The following is a 25,976-nucleotide window of genomic DNA, read 5'->3' as shown; positions in this document are numbered from 1 at the left end:
ATATAAAACAGGCGTTTGTAAATCAGTTATAAAAAATAATATGTTACTAATCATTCAGATGAAATGTAGATATACGGTGGAAAAATCACAAATGTTAACCATTTGTGCTACCTGAGGTCCAGTTCTGAAAAAGAGACAAATGAAAATTTAGAATCTTGGATATTAATAAAAGGCTTCAGCTTTAGATCACTACATGTTTCACGGCACTAAAAGCCACGTCTTCAGTTGAACGTGTGACAAAAACATTAGAGCTGAAAAATGAAATGTGTGGCTAGGGCCACCCGTGAGGTAGACCGGCCACCTGGTGCAAGTCTTTTGAGTTGACGCCACTTCGGAAACTTGCGTGTCGATGGGGATGATATGATAGTGAAGACAACACAACTCCCAGTCCCTGAGCGGAGAAAAATCTCCGACGCGGCCGGGAATCGAACCCGGCCCTTTTGCACAGCATTCGAGCGCGCTGACCACTCAGCTATCGAGGCGGACAACGAGCTAAAAAGCTCGGAAGTTCGTACGTAGCAACTGCTGTACAACAGAACAAAATAACACTAAAAGGTGGTATAACTTCGACGAACGAATGTACAAAGTTCCGAGCATTTTAGCTTTAATATTTTAGTTGTCTGTTCACCTGAATATACGGCTTTTAGTGCCATGAAACCGGTAGTAACCTAAAAATAAATGACTAAATACAGCTGATGCGGTTTATTGATACCCAAGATGATTACTCATAGCTGTGGTCGCCCTACCTACGAGGCTGTCTGTAATAAATTTAAAAACTGACCCTTTGAGTCGCAATAACACAAATTTAATTTTAAAATCTTTCACGAAATTTGCCCTTATCTTCATAGGAAATGCCGAATACAAGAGCGTCACAATAACTTTGGATAGACTTACTTTCATTGACGATGATCTCACTACGATCGCTACGAAAAAAACCGCATGGCACAATCTCCTAAAATCATGTAGCACAACCTCCTCGCCGACTGTTGCTTTTAACCCTGTAAGTGGCTGCTACAGTGTACTATATTCGTAGAAGTACGTCATTGCGTCATTACATGTCTATGTCGTGCAACAGCAGCGTTGGTTTCATGCGAAAGACTCTGGCACTTAAAAAAAAAAGCTAATAAGATTGTGGTTTCAGGAAGAATGCACTTGTACGCGAAGGGTTTAGAAAAGAATTACTAGCGGGATGCTCAGTTGAGTCAGATGGAGAAGGAATGTAATGAACAAAACAGAAAAAGGTTATATGCTAGTCGATATTAGTGACTACAATCCTGTGTGAATCAGGGACACGGAAAACTAATCGGAGACACGTAAATCAGCTGAAAGTACGAGAGCCGGAAATCTCGAGGGGATCAAAGCAGATATCAAGACGACGTAAGGAACATCTAACTGATAGAGTTAATGAACGTGGATGTATAAAATTACAGTAGTACAGTAGTACAGACATATAAGAAGAATGGAGGAAACAAGAACACCAAAACTGATAGCGGGGTGGGAAACTGAAGAAAGAAGAAGATGAATAGGACGACCAATGACTACACGGCTCCCAAATACTCCACATGAAAATGAGAAGATTTTCTGTAGAAGAATAGGATACACAAGATCGAAGAATCTGGAGGAACACCTCGAAGTGATAGTGTTGGGTACTTGTGTAATAGTCATTTTAATAGGTTCTTAGTGTATTGTCATGTTCGAGAGAAATCTCTGTATTGAGGAAATTTTCGAAATAATACGTGATATATCTTTTTTGTTAGTTAAAGAGCGGTCAATTAGTACAAGTTTAAATAGTAACACGTCTCCAGTTGGTATTTTTTGTGATCTTCGGCCTTCGACTGAGTAGATCACGACACACTCTTAGAAAAACTCAAGTTTTAAGGAATTGATAGCTTGATGTACAGCTGGTTCCATGCTTGACTAACAGAATGCAGAAGTTTGTGCAGAATAATTCTGACAATGTCGAAAAGGTAGAGAGCTTGAGTGACTGGGATAGAATTGCAAAGAGAATCCCACAGAGTTCAATTAGAGATCCACTCCGATTCCTTTCATATGTGAATGACCTTCCACTAAACACTGAACAAGCAAAATTAGTACTTTTTTGCAGACGATGCTAGTTTTACAATAGATCCTGTTAGAAAGAAAGCAACAGAAGAGTTAGTAAATGATATTTTCCAAAGCATTGTTAAGTGGTTCTCTGAAAATGAACTCTCCCTAAATTCTCACAAAACACGCTACATTCGGTTCTGTACAATAAATGAAGTCTTATCAACAATTTCTAAATTACATGAGCAGTAGTCAGTAAACGGGGTAGGATGATCCAACTTCTTGGGTGTGCAGACAGATGAAAACCTGAACTAGAAGAAGCATGCTACTGAGCTTCTCAAAGAACTAAGTTCAGCTACATTTGCTCATCGTATCTACGTAGTCCTGGAAGCAGACGTATCAATCTCCCGCCCTATTTTGCGTGTTTCTACTCAGTACTATCGTGTGGAATACTTCTCTGGAACACCTCATCACTTAAAAAGACAGTATCGATTGCACAAAAGCGGGCAGTAAAAATAATATGAGGTGATCAACCGAGGACGTCATGTAGGCACCTCGTCAAGGTGCTAAGCATTTTAACTGCACTATCACAATACATATCTTCGTTACTGTAATTTGTCATATCCACTACAGTTTAAGAAGAACAGAGATGTACATACCTGCAGCACTATAGGGAAAAATGACCTTTATCACCCACTGTTAAAGATATCTGTGGCTGGGAAAGGAGTTCAACATGCAGCAATAAAAAAATTTTATCGTTTGCTCAGTAACGTAAACTGACAGACGGGTAGCGAAGCAAATTTTGAAACTAATTTCATATCATTTGTCCTGTACCACTCCCTCTATTCCGTTGGCGGATTTCTGTTTAAAAACTGGAAGCCAGTAAAAATTCTGTGCTTGTTTTTAATTGTAGTTGGATGAGTAGGAATAAAATGATGATTTGTGCATTGACATTAACTTACATATCCTGTAAACTGACTACCTTCACACCATTTAGGTAAAAGAATCGTTCAGATGAGGTATGGGATTTGTAACTAACTAGCCAACTTTCTTAAGCTGTGCGCTCACGTTGTCTATGACTGTTCTTTCAATCCGTCAGGTGCAGTGGCTGTGTTGGACCAAAGCGGAACAGTCTGGACTTTATTTAACTGAGCAGATAAGTCGAGGCAGGAGTTCCTCTGGACGCAGGCTCTTCTTTTGGCTGTGGAGCACGCACGGTCGCCCGGACACTGTCTTTTTCGTGAAAGGAAGGCATTCCTCTTTCCCGTCCCCTGGAGTCTGGAAACGAGCGTTCCCCGAGAGAGGTCGGTACTTTGCGCGGGAGGTTAAAACAACAGGCGCACCCACCTGCCAAGTGCAAGTCCAAACAACGGCTCTCCGTCGCTCTCACAGGTCGTGAAAGGGCGCAGGCTCGCCGGTGGCCGCTGGACTCCAGACTCCAGAAAAGAGGGAGGCGGTTCTGTGCCCGCGCCGGCAGCGTCGTCCGTACGAGAAGCCAGCATGTTGTACGAAAAGTGAAAGGGAGCCTATCAGGAACACACTTCTTTTTCACCATTTAAGCCGTGGCACAAACACAAAATATTTAATGGGATCTGGATGTTATGAGGGCCCAAAAAAGTTTTTTTTTTCATTTAATGAAATTCCGCGATTATTCCTCATTTTAAAGCTGTATGTACAGTACCTGACCATTTTCGTGTTTAAATGCCTTTAGAAAGGCATCAAAGCAGTTGCGGTACGCGATTGTAAAGCTACCACACTACTGTCTGACCAAAACTTTTCCTGCAATGTCTCGTTATTTAATTTAGGCACCGCTGTTTCCGTAGCAAGTCGTTCGTGTAATATCCTTGAAGAACACATCGACTGTACAATGAGCAGGGATTTATTGCAGTCGATCTTTCTGTCGATACAAGTAGATTACTTGAGTTTACTTACGTTTTTGGCGTGTGTTCGTGTCGTAAACTTGTTGTTGTGACTGCTTATTTCAACCATTTACATCGTAGAGGGCCAAGAACGAAGAAGTTTAATTGCAATCGTAAATTTTGCAGCAGTCAACACAACCGGGCTGTTGGATATTGTTAAGATGGGGAAAGTGTTACGCCCCAGAGAGTTAGATTAGGCCTAAACTTTCGCTAGGTTGTGTTTCAAAATGCAGGTTAAAAAAACCTTACCGAAAATAAACAAGATGTTGGAGTTATAAAAAGTGAAAATAACGACTATATTTTAATTAGTAAATCCTAGTTTTCAGAATTGCTTTTATCCGTTGCTAAATGTAAATACTGTAAGAGTGAAAAACACCTTACGTTTACTGAGGACATAGGACACAGAAGACGCCTATCCAGCAAAATTGTAGTAGAGTGCCAAGTTTGTAAAGTGAGGAAATGTGCTATAACATCTCCTGTGACGTGCGGAAAGGCAATGAAGCGAATATTCGCCTTGCTGAATATTAAATAGAGTTGGGGAGAAGAGGAGTTAGTGGCACTACTTGACTAGAAGAAGGGATCGGTTGGTAGGACATGTTCTGAGACATCAACGGACCACCAATTTAGTACTGGAGGGCAGTGTGCAGCATAACAATCGTAGAGGGAGACCAAGAGATGAATACACTAAGCAGATTCAGAAGGATGTAGGTTTCAGTAGATACTGGGAGATGAAGAAGCTTGCACAGGATAGAGTAGCATGGAGAGCTGCATCAAACCAGACTCAGGACTGATGACCACAACAGCAATATTCGCCTTGCTTATGCCATGAGGTGTTTTGGGAAGGGGAGAAAAGTAGCCTAGATATTTTGTGTTATGCTGGATCTCCCTTCGCTACATGAAAATTTGAGAGGTATTATAAGCATTTCCATACAACCCTAACAGAAGTCAGTGATGCTTCTACGCAGAGGGCAGCGAAAGAAACTGTAGATATTTGTCAATCTAACGATACTGATGCCGCATTGGTCGGTTCCTGGCAGAAGAGAGGCCATATACCGCTGAATCGGGTTGTCACAGTTACCTCTGTAGATACAGCTAAGGTACGGGGCAATCAGTGTCTGACAAAACACTGCCAGGGTTATGCCAATAAGGTAACAGCTTACACACTACTTAACCTAAATGATCCTAAGGACAAACACACACACCCATGCCCACGGGAGGACTCGAACCTCCGCCGGGACCAGCCGCACAGTCCATGACTGCAGCGAGCTACAAGAAAAATTTAGCATGAGTAATAATGTAGTGCTTGCCAACACAGTGAATCACATTATTCAACAATGTTTTAAATATTTAAAGCTGGAGCATAACATATGTTCTTAATTATTAAGAGAAAAAATTGACTTCTAAATCCCATTTCTTAAAAAAAAATGACACAAAACAAGAAATTGGTAAATATTCCTGGTTCACTGTTTGAACGAGTAACTAATTAAAAGAACAATATTTATTTTGAAATTCTATTTTGAATAGTGTGGAAGTACATAGTACCTAACATAAAAATTACATTTAGTTTAGTACATAAGATAGAAATCAATATTCACTCCACTATAAATTCCACAGTTTTTAATTTTTTGTCACTCAGATATCACAATATACAAATTATTTGGTTAAAGTTTCATTCGAATTTTTTTAAGTTTTTGATTTATTTAATTTCAACGTATTAGTAAACACTACGGGCTTTGAGGTCCAGCCCCCCTCAAGTTATGAAAATAATATAAATGTGGGCAGTAGCACTTTTCCTTAGTCTCTCGTTGAATATTTTACGTTGTTCAATTCACTAACGTTGTTGAAGGCGACAGTGACTTCCTGAACGTTGTCAATAGCAATACCGATGTTTCAGAATGATTTTTCACCTTGCCGTGGGTTGAGCACTAATCAGAAACTTCGTGGAAGATTGATACTGGATGCCGGACTAGAATTCGAACCTGAGTCCTTTCCCCTTCGCTGGAAAGTGCTGTACCGAATGCGCTATCGGGGTACGACTCGTGATCTACCCTCAGAGTTTTACTTCTGCCGAGCAGTCGCCCGTAAAAGGCAAAGGTCCTAGGTTATACTCCCGCTCCGGCAGACAGTTTCAATCTGTCAGGAAGTTTCAGTAAAACCGTTGTGTTTGTATCTTGGACATGGTTTCCCCTTCCGACATAGTTTCAGATTTCATGAGAGGACATGAAATGTTCTATTTAACACTAACACAACAAGAGGGGAATAACATTGATACTAAAGAAGGTATCTGATTTGATCCATTATAAATGGTTTTTGAAAGCCTGCGACTGTAGATACAATGCTTCCATGGTTGACAGAATCTTAGACAAAATGAAGAGAAACCCAGGTACAATCTGCACCACAGAAGAAAAAGAGAAAAACAAATATATATCTAGCATTCCATACATAGGCAATGTATCACAGAAGATTGCACATATTTTCAAAAATCACAGAGTAAAACTTGGGTTTTCTACATCCAATAAACTACACCAAAAACTAATACATAATATAAAGTGTAATCATGATCCATATTCAGACTATGGAATATAGAAGGTAACATGCCAGGAATGCTCCAAGTTCTACATAGGACAAACAGGCCGAAATATCAACACCAGGTACACAGAGCACATTAGAGCATACACACACAACAAACACACTACATCAGCAATAGCAACACACATACATAATACAGGACACCCATTTGGAAAATTAGAGCAAAATGTCAAAGTACTCCACCGACTAGATAAAGGACATAAAATGGATTTGCTTGACGAACTGGAGATATATTCACATTACAGAAAATATGAAGATAAAATATTAAATGAAAAACTTGAAAGTGAATCAGTGAATTTCTTCAGATGTTTCGATAATATACTTAAATAAAAATAGTAAAACATAGAAATAAGCACAATTGTAAAATCAGTATAAGTAATTCATGAGCCAAATTGTAAAGATAAATTAACCTCTGTACAAAAGCATATCATAATCTGTGGAAGACCTATAATGTTATCTCTGTGAACTACCTATAAGAAGATCTTTGTAACTGTTTTGTTTATATAAGATATTTTCGATGTGTAAAATGTACAAGTTGTGTGTGATGTTAAGTGTGTGTGACTCTCTACACAAATGGACCATTAGAAAATTGTAAGTACAAATTGTTCTCAAACTTTAGCCACTAACCTCACAGAAAGAATTGATACCCAACTAAAAATCGCGTTTCTTATGTATTACAGTAAAAGTCAACAAAATGAAGCAGACTTACACACACTGACAACATCAAAAGAAATGGCTTAACACACATCATAAAAACGCACTTGAAAATGGGAATTATTTCTCGAAACGCGTCGTGCGAATAGTAAAATAGAGAAAATCGTGACTGGTAGCAGAAGATTTATTTATTTATAAACAAACTTAAAGAAGGTAGTCAGCCTAAACTTGATCCAAGCTCAGCTGCGAAAGGAAGAACGGAAGGAGTAACACTTTTTAATAAGGAAAAAAGGATTTATTTGCCTCCGTATGACAGCACACTGTATTGTCCGCTGTCTGGTGTTACAGATGAGGAAGAACAAGGCTTTCAGTGGCGGACAAAGATTACAATCTGAACAGCATAAAGTTCGGAAGTATTTTGCTTCCTGGTGGTGGGAGCAGTGTCTTCGTTACCAGCAGAAAGTAGAAGATTCGGGCTGTCAACGTTGATCGCGACTGCATATTCATTGGCAAGGTCAAGGCGACATGGACTGCAATGGAACTGCAATGCTGTAGGCAACAGCATACCACGACATTTTTCTTCAGTACAGTAACCACGGAAATGCTTGTGGCGGCGAGGCAACATTGTTACGAGTTGATGATGATTAAAGAAGGACGCGACTTTCAGTATCCGTATTACATTTCAGTTACAGATACACCTGTTAATAGTGAAAATAACAGTGCCAAATTGGAATGCCCTTTCACACTATCTATTCTGAAACATATTTTTATAATCACACTTCTCTTGATTGCATTGGAAGAACTTCATAACAAATTATTGTTTTCTACTCTTTATTAGTCATCCTCAGAGCCAATATCTTGTTACGAATGTATCAAGTCAAACAGTGATATAGCGCCCATTTTCAAAAAAATGTTCAAATGTGTGTGAAATCTTATGGGACTTAACTGCTAAGGTCATCAGTCCCTAAGCTTACACACTACTTAACCTAAAGTATCCTTAGGACAAACATACACACACATGCCCGAGGGAGGACTCGAACCTCCGCCGGGACCAGCTGCACAGTCCATGACCGCAGCGCCTGAGACCGCTCGGCTAATCCCGCGCAGCGCCCATTTTGTTCACTTGAAATCAAGTCGTGCAAATAAAAAAATCGGCTATGAGCAACTGAATAATACATACTTACATACAAGCGCTCAGAACTAATTAAGACGAAGACGAACTGTAATGTGTGCTCTAAGAGAGACCTAGAGCAGTGTTTAGCCATTCTGTTTCGTTACCGCTCAACGAATGGTTAAAATGGCTCTGAGCACTGTGTGACTCAACATCTCAGGTCATCAGTTCCCTAGAACTTAGAACTGATTTTCAACCAGCCGTGTAGAAGGGTACGCATCTCGTTTTATGTGGTCCCAGATGGTTTCAAAGGAACTGGGTTCAGGTGACTCGGGAAAGCACACAGGCATCCCCTCGTTCACAGAGTATACGGATCGTAAACCATTGTGACACAACTCTGATACGAATGAATGGATCTTTTCCTTGCTGAAGGAACAACACAGAAACATCCTAACATTGTTTCTCGCACGTAAAAGTCTTCTGAGATGAGACACGAATTGCTTTTGTTAGTAACATTTTTCGTAAGTTACGAAGATGAATCATATCTTATCTCAGAATGTTGTTTATGCTTCTGTACATCATTTTTAAGACCGATTACAGCGAAGTAGGCCTGCTTCTTACATAGTTTTTTCGTTTAATTGTCGCCACAATAAAAATTTGCCACCCTTACATTTTCTGCGTAAGCTATAAGTAATTTTGAATGTAAACAGCCGTTTGATGATAAACCCGTCGGTTCGAAACCGGTAACGGCAGTTTTTGTTTCTGATAAACAGCGTTATTGATAGTGGCTGGTTGCTGTTTCTTAAAAATGGTTCAAATGGCTCTGAGCACTATCCGACTTAGCTTCTGAGATCATCAGTCCCCTAGAACTTAGAACTACTTAAACCTAAGGACATCACACACATCCATGCCCGAGGCAGGATTCGAACCTGCGACTGTAGCGCCTAGAACCGCTCGGCCACGCCGGCCGGCAGCTGTTTCTACTTTACTGTAAAAATTAATATGTATCTCAGCTTTGTACTGGACAGTGTTCGGAATAGAAGACAATCAAGGCGTCTGAGATGAGCTGCTTCAGAAGAATGTTGAAAATTAGTTTTACCGACAAGACAAAGCATAAGGAGATTCTCTGCAGTCTCGGCGAAGAAAGGAATGTATGGAAATCACTGACAAGAAGAAGGGACAAGATGATAGAAAATGTGTTAAGATATCAGGGGATAAGCTACATTGTACTAGAGGAGCTGTAGAGGGCATAAACTGTGGGGGAAGAGTGAGACTGGAACGCATCCAGCAAATAATTGAGGACGTTGGGTGCCATGGCAACTCTGAGATGAAGAGGTTGGCACGGGAGAAGATTTCGTGGCGGGTTGCATCAAAACAGCCAGCAGACAAAAACAAAAATGTGTTCGGTTTTAAAGCTGCATCTTTCACAGACGACGATGTTAACGAGTAAGTTTGACAGCTCCCCCAAGTCTGTACCTCTCTCCTACCTTCCATATTCACCAGTGGCTTCCCTGCGTGCCTTGTTTGACTTTAGTAGCTCCTCTGCACACCTTGGTCGACTTTTCACTCCTGGTGAAAGGGGCATACACTGAAATGGCCACACAACAGCCTAAGGACTGTTTTCTGAGTAGAATAAATCTTTGTTTCAGTGGAGGAGTGAAAACTGTTTTACATTTGTGTTGTACGATAATCTCTACGGTGAGTGAAAAAAAGGGTAAATAGTTATTACCCTGTCCGCTCGTTATTCATTCACGAACTGAGGGTGGGAAATAAAAATAGTCGGTGCCCCACTGCACTGATCAGAATGTGTTTCCCCATCGCGTTCAATACGCGAAATACGAGTATATCTTGAATCCCCTCTGACATTAAAATACGGGGTGTTTCAAAAAGAATATACGTATTTCGAATGCATATATTTATTAAACTTTAAGACATACGAATATGAAACTTTACAGACACATTTACGAACCTCTCTAGTTCAGATTACAGATGTTCAATATGTCCTCCATCAGCGACTCGAACATTATCACAGCGATACTCAAATTACTCTCATACTCGGGCAAGCATGTCCTTCGTCACTGATAATTTGGCTGTAGGGATCCGGTTCTTCAAGTCTTTCAGGTTCTGTGGGAGTGGTGGTACATAAATGTTGTCTTTAATGAAACCCAAGGGAAGAAGTCAGAGGGTGTCAAATCCGGTGACCGTGGAGCCCAGCTGAGACGTACTAAGTCGCCAGCTCCTTGACGACCAATCCAATGGTTCAGTAGAGTTTCATTCAGATATTCACGCACTTGGCGACTCTAATGAGGGGTGCCCCGTCCTGTAGAAAAATGAAGTTGTCTTCGTGCAGCCTCGGAAACAACCAGTTTTGTAACAGCGAGATCCTGTTGACCGTTAACCGTGTTTCCATCAAAGAAGAATGGGCCGTAAACAGGTGATCGGGATATCGCACAAAAAAAATTGCCTTTGGGCGAACCTCGTACGTGTTGAATGGCTGCATGTGGGTTGTGGGTTGTGTAGGCCGCAAATTCGAACACTGTGTTTGTTTACGTGACCATGGATAGTCGCTTCATCACTGAACACGATGCGTTGTGTGAAAGTGTTGTCATTGTCAATAGCATCAAGAATCTCGTTACAAAGTGCCACACGTTTGCGTTTATCATCAGGACGCAGAGCTTGTAACAGCTGTAACTTGTACGGCTTCGTAACCAACGGACGTCTCAAAACACGCCAAATTGTTGTTGTAGGCAGTTGTAACTCCCGACTTGCACGACGAGCAGATTTTGAAGGATTATGTTGGAAAGCAGCTTGAATTCGTGCGACATTTTCTTCAGGAACACGAAGGCGGCCAGGACTCTTTCCTTTGGATACACACCCTGTATCTAGAAACTGTCGATACCATATGTGAATGTTCCACCCACGCGGAGGATCAGTTTGGTACCTCAGCCTGAGCGTCTTTGATCTGTTATCACGGAAATGCACTTCGCAAACTAGAGAACACAAAATGATTTATGCTGCGGTGTAGCTATTTTAAACATGTGACGGTTACCAAGCAAAACAGAAGACGACGACATCCAGCGGCTTTAATATAAACTAGAATTTATATTCGTTTCTCCAACAGCCGATCCGAGGCGCAGCGATCAGTGTTTTGGACAAAATAACACTTTGTAATACGTATATTATTTTTAAAACAGCCTGTAGTGTGCAAATGTGATGGTCCAAAAATTTTGCGAACTTCACGATCATAAACATCGCACTATCTTACATTGATATTATGTGATGTGTGCTTTGTAATTGGTTCGTAATTGGGACAGATTTAGTCCGTTGACATATGGGAGGTAGTATGCAGACTTCGGTAGCCTGCCGGTGGCCCCCTCATCTTGAAGAAGAGAAAGCCGACGGTAAATGACGAACTCCCAGAGGCGCGGCGGCTGCCAGTGAGTAGATAGCGTGCGCCCGGTCGCCGACTGCGAGTGTGATTATTATTGCACAACATGAATAATGTAAAGAGACAGTGGAAGCTCTGTTTATTTTGGTAATCTTGTTTATACACGGTTTCACAGCCTCGATGTATTTTTCAAGAGAAAACACCGTCCGCTGTGGGCTGAATAATTTCAGTTTATTTGCTATTGGCCAATTTGGAATTATCAAGCAACGTACAGATTATCTCCATGCAACACGCCGCAACGGATGTGACACATAAACTAATCCATCAGTCCACATGTGGAACCACACATAAACACTAACATGATCCGTATCGAATATTAACATGAAGTTTACAATACACCTGGTCAACAGAGCTTATGTACGCATAGACATTCAACTATTGAAAAAAAAAAACATGTTAGTGCTTATATGAACCTTAACTCATTCTCTAGATACATCCATATGCAGTTTAGAATAAAGTCTTTTTATTTTCGTCAATGATCACGAAACGTAACATTCTTAGACTGCCGGGCCGGCCGGTGTGGCCGTGCGGTTCTAGGCGCTTCAGTCTGGAACCGCGTGACCGCTACGGTCGCAGGTTCGAATCCTGCCTCGGGCATGGATGTGTGTGATGTCCTTAGGCTAGTTAGCTTTAATTAGTTCTAAGTTCTAGGCGACTGATGACCTCAGAAGTTAAGTCGCATAGTGCTCAGAGCCATTTGAACAATTTTGGACCTTCCGGTAGTGAAACAATGAGAGTGATGACCACTCGATACGTCAGAAACTAAATACGTTCAGTCCCCAGTGTCCACAATAGGAACCTGAGTACGTCTTCTCAGAATCATCTTATCATTTAGCTACAATATAGCAGGTCAGCAACTGGAAGAAGTTAATTCCACAAATTACCTGAGAGCAGGCTTTAGGAGTGATTTAAAATGGAATGACCACATAAAATTAATCGTCGGTAAAGCAGATGCTAGACTGAGATTCATTAGAAGAATCCTAAGGAAATACAGTCCGAAAACAAAGGAAGTAGGTTACAGTACACTTGTTCGCCCACTCCGTGACTACTGCTCAGCAGTGTGGGATCCGTACCAGATAGGGTTGATAGAGAAGATCCAACGGAGAGCAGCGCGCTTCGTTACAGGATCATTTAGTAATCGCGAAAGCGTTACGGAGATGATAGATAAACTCCAGTGGAAGACTCTGCAAGAGAGACGATCAGTAGCTCGGTGCGGGCTTTTGTTAAACTTTCAAGAACATACCTTCACCGAGGAGTCAAGCAGTATATTGCTCCCTCCTACGTATATCTCGCGGACAGACCATGAGAATAAAATCGGAGAGATTAGAGCCTACACAGAGGCATACCGACGACCTTTCTTTCCACGAACAATACGAGACTGGGATAGAAGGGAGAACCGATAGAGGTACTCAAGGTACCCTCCGCCACACACCGTCAGGTGGCTTGCGGACTATAGATGTAGATTTAGAATAAATTATTTTTCAATGGTCCACTGCTAGGTGCAGACCGATGTCCGCCAGAATCAACTTCTCTTACCCGGTCGAGCCCAGCTGTAGGAAAGGGGGGAGTAATTAGCAAAACTCTCATGATGTCTGGAAGAGTACTGCAATTCATCGTGTCTTTCCGTGCCATAAAAGGTGGAACACAGAAAGTCCTTCGGACCAGTTCATCATAAATGTCAGTGATTGGGAAAAGTAGGTCTCAACCATGGCAAGGAGCATTCTGGGCTCGATCATGTGGAGCAACACTCTGACACAGAAGGCTAGCACCGTCCGAGTGAGAAGCTACACGTCAGCTGAAAGTCAGCATTCCAGGCGATGTTCATGCATGTCTGTTGCAGGATACTGGATGCTCTTTGGGTATTCGGCCAGGGCAATGCCATCCAGTCTATGTCTTGTTGGAAAATACCACGTTGCGCGGATCTCCATCGCATCAACATCTACATCTACATGGATACTCTGCAAATCACATTTAAGTGCCTGGCAGAGGGTTCATTGAACCACCTTCACAATTCTCTATTATTCCAATCTCGTATAACGCGCGGAAAGAATGAACACCTATATCTTTCCGTACGAGCTCTGATTTCCCTTATTTTATCGTGGTCATCGTTTCTCCCTATGTAGGTCGATGTCAACAAAATATTTTCGCATTCGGAGGAGAAAGTTGGTGATTGGAATTTCGTGAGAAGATTTCGTCGCAACTAAAAACGCCTTTCTTTTAACGATTTTCAGCCCAAATCCTGTATCATTTCTGTGACACTCTCTTCCATATTTCGCGATAATACAAAACGTGCTGCCTTTCTTTGAACTTTTTCTATGTACTCCGTCAGTCCTATCTGGTAAGGATCCCATACCACTCAGCAGTATTCTAAAAGAGGACGGTCAAGCGTAGTGTAGGCAGTGTCCTTAGTACTCGTATTGGCAGGACACTTAGAAAATGTTACAGACCTACTCGTACAGAATCGATCTGAAATCCCTTGCCAATAGCACTCAACCCCTCATGCGATTAAAGAGGTAGTTGTGTTTCACAGGAACGATGTTTTCTAAACCCATGGTGACTGTGTGTCAATAGACCGTTTCCATCGAGGTAATTCATAATGTTCGAACACAATATATGCTCTAGAATCCTGCTAAATATCGACGTTAATGGTATGGGCCTGTAATTAAGTGGATCACTGTTACTACCTTTCTTGAATATTGGTGTGACTTGTTCAACTTTCCAGCCTTTGGGTAGGGATCTTTCGTCGAGCGTACGGTTGTATATAATTGTTAAGTACGAAGCTAACGCATCAGCATACTCCGATAGGAACCTAATTGGTATACAGTCTGAACCAGGAGACTTACTTTTATTAAGTGATTTAAGTTGCTTCACTACTCCGAGGATATTTACTTCTACGTTACTCATGCTGGCAGCTGTTCTCGATTCAGATTCTGGAATATTTACTTCGTCTTCTTTTGTGAAGGCATTTCGGAAGGCTGTGTTGGTTGGTTGGTTGGTTGAGGTTTAAGGGACCAAACAGCAAGGTCATCAGTCCCTTGTTTCAAATATGCGCCATTCCGCTAATGGGACAACTCAGTAAAGTCAGAACAATAAAACGGAAAAAGGGAAAAAACGTAAAAAGGCAGTCATGTTGTCATTGGTAAAAACAAAATGAGGGAAGTCGGCAAGAGAACGAACCCAACACTATGCTGAAGCAGCATAGGCAAGACCACCTGTGACTTAGAAGGTACAACTGCTATAATGTAGAAAGTACGTATGGGAATAGAAAGACTAACCAAGTCTTAAAAAAAAGGGTAAAAACAGAGTAAAAGGGGAAGAAAAGAGGAATTCGGTCAGGGAGGTGAATCGGGAATCTCCGAACACTGCTTACAGTGGGAGACACCCAAACACTCTCCGCCCTGCCCCAACACCAGAGAGAGATTTAAAAAACCTTAAAACTGAGAATAAAAACCACTTTCCCGGAGGAAACCGAGAACCAGAGAGACCATCCGGGAATCGTCAGCCAACATCAAAGGTAAAGTGTGGGGGAGCCTGTACTTAGCACGCAGAGCCAAAAGAAGGGGGCATTCAACCAAAATGTGGGTCACTGACTGGAAGGCTCCACAACCACATAGTGGGGGTGGCTCATCACGCAAAAGAAAACCATGGGTCAACCGAGTATGGCCAATGCGGAGACGACACAGTGTGGTCGAGTTCTTTCGGGAGATGCGAAAGGAAGAACGCCACGGGCCTGGTGTCACCTTGATTGCACGAAGTTTATTAGACAGGGGAGTAGCCTCCCAAGAATTGGCCCATGACTGTGCGAAGTGGGATTTGATGTGAAGCCGTAAATCCGCTGCAGGAGGGGCTACAGAAAACGGGGGGTAAGTAACTGCTGCCCCAGCCAAACGATCAGCGAGCTCATTACCCGGGATACCCACATGGCCAGGGACCCAAAGGAAGTCAATAGAACAAGCAGCACGGTGAATATCAGCGAGATGGTCATGGATGGCAGAGACCAAGGGATGGAGCGAAAAACACCGGTCAATAGCAAGAAGGCCACTCATCGAGTCCGTGCATAACAAAACGCGGTTGTGTTGGGACTGTTTAATAAAGGTAAGGGCCTGGGAAATTGCCATCAATTCCGCAGTGACACCCCACATGTAGGTGGCGGCAGATGACTTTCCGTTCCAACAGAGGACGTGAGGGCATACCCAACACGATCAGCAGATTTGGAGCCATCAGTGTAAAAAAACAACAGCATCCCGAAACTCCCACAAAATTTGGCGGAAAAAGGAACGGAACACCACCGGGGGGATGGAATCTTTCGGACCGCGGCGGAGATCCATCCGAAGTCGAGGCCGAGGAACTAACCAAGGAGGGGTGGAGGGGAGGGAGCGAGGAAGACAGGACAAAGAAGGAAGCTGAAAATCACGGCAAAAAGACGCAAGGCGCAGCCCAACCGGTAAACCCGCCCGAGGGCGGGAGTCGGGTGGGCGACGTCCATGGTCTGGGAACAGGATAGAATAGGAAGGATGAGTGGGAGAGGAACGGATAGTGAGTGCATAAGACACCAGAAGCTGGGACCGCCGAACAGAAAGGGGGGGGGGATCCCAGCTTCAACCAGGAGACTATCAACAGGGCTAGTAGGGAAGGCACCGGTGGCTAAACGGATACCACGATGGTGGACTGGATCCAGCACGTGCAGTGTGGAAGGAGCAGCTGAACCATAAACTTAACAACCATAGTCCAAGCGAGACAGAACTAGAGCACGATAAAGACGGAGGAGGAGGGAACGGTCCGCACCCCAAGACGAGTGGGCAAGGAAGCGAAGGACATTGAGTTTACGGAAACATCCTACCTTCAGGAGTCTGATATGGGGCAGCCAAGTGAGCTTGTTGTCGAAAAGAAGACCCAGGAAACGAAACTGTGGGACCACAGGCAATCGTTGTGCAGCGAGATGGACCACTCGCGATTTTAAAGGAGAGAATTGAAACCCGTGTGAGAGGGTCCATGCAGAGGCACGCCGTATAGCTACCTGGAGCTGCCGCTCTGCAGATGCCATCGAGGAGGAACTAACCCAAATGCAGAAATCATCCACATACAGGGCAGGGGCGACCAGGGGACCGACAGAGGCCACAAGTCCATCGATAGTAATGAGGAAAAGACGGACACTCAAGACAGAACCCTGTGGGATGCCCGTCTCCTGGGTCCGTGGAGAACTAAAAGCAGTACCAACTCGAACTCTGAATGACCTATGCATCAGGAACTGGCGGATAAAAATCGGGAGTGGGCCCCGAAGACCCCACTGATGAAGGGTAAGTAAGATGTGATGGCGCCAGGCCGTGTCATAGGCCTTGCGAAGGTCAAAAAACACTGCAACCAAATGGCGGCTCTGGGAAAAAGCCTGCCGAACTGCGGATTCCAAGCGAAGTAAATGATCGATTGAAGACCGTCCCTCTCGAAAGCCACACTGGTAAGGCGACAATAGATCCCGAGATTCGAGGACCCAATTGAGCCGACGGGCTACCATCCGTTCAAGTAACTTACAAACAACATTGGTCAAACTAATTGGCCGATAGCTGTCAACAGATAGGGGGTTCTTACCAGGCTTAAGGACAGGAACCACAATGCTATCCCTCCACTGAGAAGGGAAGTCACCCTGGAGTCAGATACGGTTAAACACCCGAAGAAGATGTTGCCGTTGTGGAGCACTGAGATGTTGAAGCAGTTGGTTATGAATGGAATCTGGGCCAGGGGCCGTATCATGAGAAGAAGATAGAGCAGAAAGAAATTCCCAGTCAGTAAAAGGTTCGTTGTAAGATTCTGACTCACAAGGGGTGAAACATAAGGTGGAAGCTTCAGCCAGCTGTTTTTTATGAAGGAAAGCAGCTGGATAGGAGGCTGACGCTGACGCCACTGCAAAATGGGTCGCAAGATGTTCTGCAAGAACTAATGGGTCCGTACAAATGCCATCTGGGAGGTGAAGGCCTGGGAGGGTGGACTGCCGATGGCAACCTTGGAGAGAACGAAGTGTAGCCCATACCCGTGACAGAGGGACAGTAGAACCAAGGGAAGAAACGAATCGTTCCCAACATATCCGCTTACCCTGATTAAATAACGGGCTTTAGCACGGAGGCGTTTAAAGGTAGTAAGGCTGGCTACGGATGGGTGCCTCTTAAAGTGTTGCAAAGCTCGACGGCGATCACGGATGGCAATGCCAATGGCCGTACTCCACCAGGGGACTTGCCGGCGACGAAATGGTCCAGATGAGCGCGGGACAGCAAGGTTAGCAGCGCGAACAATCGCGTCAGACACGTCACGTAGGACGTCATCAATACAAGCCGACAAAGAGGGAGAAAACTCGACCTGTGCAGTGGATAGAGGCCAATCGGCGCGGTGGAAAGACCAACGAGGTAACCTGTCCATCGGGGAGCGGGAAGGGAGCGTGATAATCAACGGGAAATGGTTACTATCACAAAGGTCGTCGTGTGGCGACCAGTGTAATGAAGGGAGGAGAGAGGGAGAAGAAAGAGAAAGATCAATGGCAGAAAAGGTACCATGACCGGCACTGAAATGAGTAGGGGAGCCATCATTAAGAAGGCACAGGTCGTGGTCTGCAATAAATTGGTCTTTAAGAAGACCTCGTCTAGATGGAAAGGCACTGCCCCACAAAGCATTAAAATCCCCAAGGAGGAGGAAGGGAGGAGGAAGTTGCTGAAGAAGGGTGGTTAAGGCAGCAGGTGTAAGAGTCCTGTCAGGAGGGAGATAAAGATTGCAAACTGTGACTGCAGAGTCTAAGTGGACCCTAACAGCAACCGCTTCCAATGTAGTTTGGAGAGGAATCCACGTGCTAGCTATGTCTGTACGGACCAACGTACAAACGCCACCAGAAGCCCGCAAGGGTCCGACCCGATTTCGACAGAAAACACGGAACCCACGGAGGGTCGGTGAGTGAGCATCAGTAAAATGAGATTCCTGGAGAACCACACAAGCTGCAGAGTAGGACGAAAGAAGGGATTTCAATTACGGGAGGTGACGATAGTATCCATTACAATTCCATTGGAGAACCACAGAACGATGGTTTAAATGAGGGCTGAACACGCTAAATCCAGTCATACCACCGGGTCCCCACCCGTCACCGACAAGGAGGGGGCGACATCCATGAACGACAGGTCAGAATCCGGTTGTGAAGTCGGGGAAGGGACCTCCGGTGACACCAGAGGCTCTTTGTCCCGGGACTTATGTTTCTTCTTCTTTTCAGGCTGAGATCGAGGAGGGCTGTGTGGCATAAAGGAGCCAGCTGTGGCAAGATCAGGAACAGAAAGAGACCGGGCGACCTGGGGGCCGACAGACCGCGGCTCTCGCGGTCGCCGCGCGGCAGCAGACCTTTGACCTGGAAGGTGCCGGGAAGGGGCATCCCGGGAGAGGCGCACTTGACCGGCAGACGCCGAAGGAGTGGGACACTTCTCCGGCTGGGGAGGGGGAGCAGCGCCCATAGGAGAAGGTGTGGGAGCCGCAGGGGAGGGGGGAAGGAGAGGTGTCCGGGATGGGGGTAAGGAAGGGGGAGGAAGGGGTGAAGATGTAACCAAGGCGTAACTAGATGTCATGGACACAGGGTGCAGTCGTGCATATTTCTTACGGGCCTCTGTGTAGGTTAAACGATCGAGGGATACTCCTGTATCTTTTTTTCTTTCTTATATACTGGGCAATCTGGTGAACGTGGAGAATGACTACCACGACAATTTACACATACAGGAGGGGGAATACAGGGACTCCCCTCATGGAGTGGAGGTCCACAGTCACCACAGAGAGGGTCCTGGGAACAGCGAGAAGACATGTGGCCAAAACGCAAGCACTTAAAACACCTCATAGGAAGTGGGATGTACGGCTTCACATCACAGCGATAGACCATAATCTTAACTTTCTCAGGGAGGGTAGCCCCTTCAAAGGCCAGGATAAAGGCACCAGTATCAATACGATTATCTTTAGGACCCTTCTGAACACGCCGAACAAAGTGAACACCCCGCCGTCCGAGATTGTCCCGAAGTTCCTCATCAGTTTGAAGGATGAGGTCCCTGTGAAAAATCACACCTTGTACCATATTTAGAGACTGGTGAGGGGTAATGGACACAGGAATTGTGCCAAGATGGGTACAGGCACGAAGGGCCGCAGATTGGGCAGCTGAAGCAGTTTTTATCAGCAACGAACCCGACCGCATCTTGCTCAGGGAGTCCACTTCGCCAAACTTGTCTTCAATGTGTTCCACAAAGAATAAAGGTTTGACACTGGTGAAAGTATCTCCAACAGTCCTGATGCAAACTAGATAACGGGGGAAAGGTTTCCCCCTAGACGACGGGCCTGACGCTCTTCCCAGGGGGTAGCCATGGAAGGGAAGGCCGAAGGGGCAAGAGAAGCAGCACTTGAGGAATCAGTTCCACACAGAGAGATGGCCGCAGAAGAACGGCCAGAGTTTTGGACCCGTATGCGTTTCATCTGCATAGCGTCCGCCCTGATACCACCCACTCCGATCAGGGGCTCTCCTCACGGGCGCCACCCAGCCACAGCAAGGGCCGTCTGGCACGGCGGCCATTGCCGGGAGTTCCGATGCTCCAGGATGACGAGCAACCACTCCAAGGCATGCATGAGGAGGTCACAGCTCAGGTATCAGAAGTGTGATCCCCGTGTGTTCAGGGGGCTCAACCAAAAGGGTACATAGCGACCCCACCACACAGGCTGGCTACCGTGCTGGCTATGCACCCTAGCATCAGACAACGACGTGAAAGAAAAGGTGGAATGTACTAGGAGGGCGCACGACGGAGACACTAGGTAAGGTGCTCTTCTCCAGGGGGACCAAGGAATGCCAAAAGGAGGAGATGATTACGCAACAAAGCAGGAGTGTAAAACCAACAGAACCAGGAGGATAGCGGGGGCCAACATAAGCAAGGACACTAATAGAGGGAGAGGAGAGGGCGAGGGGAAAGGAGCATGGAGGGGAAAAGAGGGGAAGGGAAAGGAAATGCAGCCCGGGAGAGAAAGAAGGCTGCAATGGCTCGGGGCCCCGTGCTCGCCACGCACGTATCCACAAAAGAGTTGTGGACCCCCTGGGGGAGGGGGGGGAGGCTGTGTTCAGTAACTCTGTTTTGGCAGCACTGTCTTCGAAGTATCTCCATTGCTGTCGCGCAGAGAAGGCATTGATTGTTTGGTGAATCGCTCGCCACACCGCAGGCCACGTCACTCCTGGGTGGCGTCTCTCAATTAGCGCCATAGTTTCCCTGGTACGCGGGAAATTCACGTACACTTAGCTGTGACCAAGGAAGAAAGTTGTGTTGTGGGGGAGCACAGGCGCGATATGAGCGAATGCAACAGCGGGCAGGCAGAACGGAGGCACCGGTTCGTCAATCAGGAGACCGGTGAAATTGTGCTGATGATGGTTCCACATCTGAAGCATGGTGTTGATATAAAGGAGACCGCCGTACAAACACGAACGTTGGTAAGTCCACCCAGTCATCCATTCCTCCACAGCGGCTGGGGGCAGGGGGAGGGGGGGGGGAGGAGGTGACGGTATTGTACGAGGCGTGTTTTTATTAACTAAGTACCGTTTTGAAATTAAAAAAAGACATGCTAAGATATCTCAATAATTTTATTTTTACATGAAAGCCTGTACCTTAATCTACGCACTGACGCCATTACAGTCTGATTCTTCCTTGTTTACGTTGTGTAATGAGTGTTTAAGATGCCTCCGATAATCGTGACTCCCGCCGACTATGAAGTACGGCCGGTTATAAGATTTCTTAGTGCTGAAGGCCTAAAAGCGATCGATATTCATTGTGAGATCTGTGCAGTTTACGGAGAAAACATTATGAGTGATGGAATGGTAAGAAAGTGGGTGAGAGCATTTAAAGATGGCCGCACAAATGTGCATGATGAACAACGGAGTGGGCGTCCTTCGGTCGTTAATGAGAGTTTGGTGCAGTAAGTGGACAATAAGGTGAGAGAAAACAGACGCTTTACGATTTCCTCCTTGCGGGATGACTTTCCTAATGTTTCTCGTAGTGATATTTTGTCTAAAACTGACATGGCGAGACCGTGGCTGTGTACAATTAATGTAGGTTAATTCTTACAAAGAAGAAAACAACAACGAGTCACTATTAATACTGCTATTTATTTAGATAAATAGCGCCGTTACCGGTTTCGAACTGGCAAGTTCATCATCAGACGGCTGTTCACATGATTTTCAAGATACACTTGAAACGGTAGGGCAACAACACACCAAAAATACAGTGGAATAATAAAAATCGAAAACGGACGATAATGTAAAGTGTATCTTGAAAATCATGTGAGCAGCAGTCTGATGATAAACTTGCCAGTTCGAAACCGGTAACGGCGCTATTTACCTAAATAAATAGCAGTATGAATAGAGGCTGGTTGCTGTTTTCTTCTTTGTAAGAATTAAACTACATTAGTTTCTCGTAGTGTTTTGTATGGCATTGTGACCGAGCACTTGAATTACCCAAAATTTTGCGCACGTCGGGTATCGAAAATGTTGACGGATGTGCACAAACCAACGTTTAGACAGTGCATTGATCTTCCTTAGTGTGCTCCCTGCCGCCGTTGGATAAGCAGCTGCAGCAGCAAGTCGTATACTCCTAGCTCACTCATTTCTTACATAGTTTAATTCTTAATTTCTTTGCGTGTTTTTGGTACTTGCATTGTTTGATACATAAATTTCGGGCGTATTATAGTATTTGAGAGTTGTAGCATCGCGTTTTAGTACCTGAATAGTGTAAAATCGCGTAGTCTCCTTCCGCTGCCGAGCAGTGTGTCAGCAGTGCGCAAGTAGCAGCATTACTGCATTTACTAGGCAATCTTGTATTTTAATAACCGTTTAAATTTTGACGATTTGTTTGCGCTGTCTGTAGATTAGTTCAGACGTTCTTTGCAAAACAGTTTTTAGCATGGATAGGGACTGCAACTGCTGTGTTCGGATGCAGGCTGAGTTGGCATCCCTTCGCTCCCAGCTTCAGGCAGTGTTGGCTTCGGTCACACAGCTTGAGGCTGTTGCCAATGGACATCACTGTGGGGGTCCGGATGGGGGTTTGTCGGGGACGGCCAGCTCGTCCCACGCATCCCCCGATCGGACTACGACTGTGGTTGCCCGGGATACTGCCCGCATTGAGGCTGATCCCTCACCTGTGGTAGAGTGGGAGGTCGTCTCAAGGTGTGGCAGGGGGCGAAAGACATTCCGGAGGGCTGAACGGAAGGCCTCTCCAGTTTGTCTGACGAACCGGTTTCAGGCTCTGTCTCAGGCTGATACTGATCTTCGGCCTGACATGGCTGCTTGTCCCGTTCCAGAGGTTGCCCCTCAGTCTGCAAGATCCGGGCGGTCGCAGAGGGTGGGCTTACTGGTAGTTGGGAGCTCCAACGTCAGGTGCGTAATGGGGCCCCTTAGGGAAATGGCAGCAAGAGAGGGGAAGAAAACCAATGTGCACTCCGTGTGCATACCGGGGGGCGTCATTCCAGATGTGGAAAGGGTCCTTCCGGATGCCATGAAGGGTACAGGGTGCACCGATCTGCAGGTGGTCGCTCATGTCGGCACCAATGATGTGTGTCGCTATGGATCGGAGGAAATCCTCTCTGGCTTCCGGCGGCTATCTGATTTGGTGGAGACTGCCAGTCTCGCTAGCGGGATGAAAGCAGAGCTCACCATCTGCAGCATCGTCGACAGGACTGACTGCGGACCTTTGGTACAGAGCCGAGTGGAGGGTCTGAATCAGAGGCTGAGACGGTTCTGCGACCATGTGGGCTGCAGTTTCCTCGACTTGCGCCATAGGGTGGTGGGGTTTCGGGTTCCGCTGGATAGGTCAGGAGTCCACTACACGCAGCAAGCGGCTACACGGGTAGCAGGGGTTGTGTGGCGTGGACTGGGCAGTTTTTTAGGTTAGATGGCCTCGGGCAAGTACAGAAAGGGCAACAGCCTCAAAGGGTGCGGAGCAAAGTCAGGACATGCGGGGACCAAGCAGCAATCGGTATTGTAATTGTAAACTGTCGAAGCTGCGTTGGTAAAGTACCGGAACTTCAAGCGCTGATAGAAAGCACCGAAGCTGAAATCGTTATAGGTACAGAGAGCTGGCTTAAGCCAGAGATAAATTCTGCCGAAATTTTTACAAAGGTACAGACGGTGTTTAGGAAGGATAGATTGCATGCAACCGGTGGTGGAGTGTTCGTCGCTGTTAGTAGTAGTTTATCCTGTAGTGAAGTAGAAGTGGATAGTTCCTGTGAATTATTATGGGTGGAGGTTACACTCAACAACCGAGCTGGGTTAATAATTGGCTCCTTTTACCGACCTCCCGACTCAGCAGCGTTAGTGGCAGAACAACTGAGAGAAAACTTGGAATACATTTCACATAATTTTCCTCAGCATGTTATAGTCTTAGGTGGAGATTTCAATTTACCAGATATAGACTGGGACACTCAGATGTTTAGGACGGGTGGTAGGGACAGAGCATCGAGTGACATTATACTGAGTGCACTATCCGAAAATTACCTCGAGCAATTAAACAGAGAACCGACTCGTGGAGATAACATCTTGGACCTACTGATAACAAATAGACCCGAACTTTTCGACTCCGTAAGTGCAGAACAGGGAATCAGTGATCATAAGGCCGTTGTAGCATCCCTGAATATGGAAGTTAATAGGAATATAAAAAAGGGGGGAGGTTTATCTGTTTAGCAAGAGTAATAGAAGGCAGATTTCAAACTACCTAACAGATCAAAACGAAAATTTCTGTTCCGACACTGACAATGTTGAGTGTTTATGGAAAAAGTTCAAGGCAATCGTAAAATGCGTTTTAGACAGGTACGTGCCGAGTAAAACTGTGAGGGACGGGAAAAACCCACCGTGGTACAACAACAAAGTTAGGAAACTACTGCGAAAGCAAAGAGAGCTTCACTCCAAGTTTAAACGCAGCCAAAACCTCTCAGACAAACAGAAGCTAAGCGATGTCAAAGTTAGCGTAAGGAGGGCTATGCGAGAAGCGTTCAGTGAATTCGAAAGTAAAATCCTATGTACAGACTTGACAGAAAATCCTAGGAAGTTCTGGTCTTACGTTAAATCAGTAAGTGGCTCGAAACAGCATATTCAGACACTCCGGGATGATGATGGCATTGAAACAGAGGACGACACGCGTAAAGCTGAAATACTAAACACCTTTTTCCAAAGCTGTTTCACAGAGGAAGACCGCACTGCAGTTCCTTCTCTAAATCCTCGCACAAACGAAAAAATGGCTGACATCGAAATAAGTGTCCAAGGAATAGAAAAGCAACTGAAATCACTCAACAGAGGAAAGTCCACTGGACCTGACGGGATACCAATTCGATTCTACACAGAGTACGCGAAAGAACTTGCCCCCCTTCTAACAGCCGTGTACCGCAAGTCTCTAGAGGAACGGAGGGTTCCAAATGATTGGAAAAGAGCACAGGTAGTCCCAGTCTTCAAGAAGGGTCGTCGAGCAGATGCGCAAAACTATAGACCTATATCTCTGACGTCGATCTGTTGTAGAATTTTAGAACATGTTTTTTGCTCGAGTATCATGTCGTTTTTGGAAACCCAGAATCTACTATGTAGGAATCAACATGGATTCCGGAAACAGCGATCGTGTGAGACCCAACTCGCGTTATTTGTTCATGAGACCCAGAAAATATTAGATACAGGCTCCCAGGTAGATGCTATTTTTCTTGACTTCCGGAAGGCGTTCGATACAGTTCCGCACTGTCGCCTGATAAACAAAGTAAGAGCCTACGGAATATCAGACCAGCTGTGTGGCTGGATTGAAGAGTTTTTAGCAAACAGAAGACAGCATGTTGTTATCAATGGAGAGACATCTACAGACGTTAAAATAACCTCTGGCGTGCCACAGGGAAGTGTTATGGGACCATTGCTTTTCACAATATATATAAATGACCTAGTAGATAGTGTCGGAAGTTCCATGCGGCTTTTCGCGGATGATGCTGTAGTATACAGAGAAGTTGCAGCATTAGAAAATTGTAGCAAAATGCAGGAAGATCTGCAGCGGATAGGCACTTGGTGCAGGGAGTGGCAACTGTCCCTTAACATAGACAAATGTAATGTATTGCGAATACATAGAAAGAAGGATCCTTTATTGTATGATTATATGATAGCGGAACAAACACTGGTAGCAGTTACTTCTGTAAAATATCTGGGAGTAAGCGT

The sequence above is a fragment of the Schistocerca nitens genome, chromosome 6 (assembly GCF_023898315.1).
Source record: "Schistocerca nitens isolate TAMUIC-IGC-003100 chromosome 6, iqSchNite1.1, whole genome shotgun sequence".
Classification (NCBI taxonomy): Eukaryota; Metazoa; Arthropoda; class Insecta; order Orthoptera; family Acrididae; genus Schistocerca; species Schistocerca nitens.
This window is presented reverse-complemented; position numbering follows the sequence as displayed.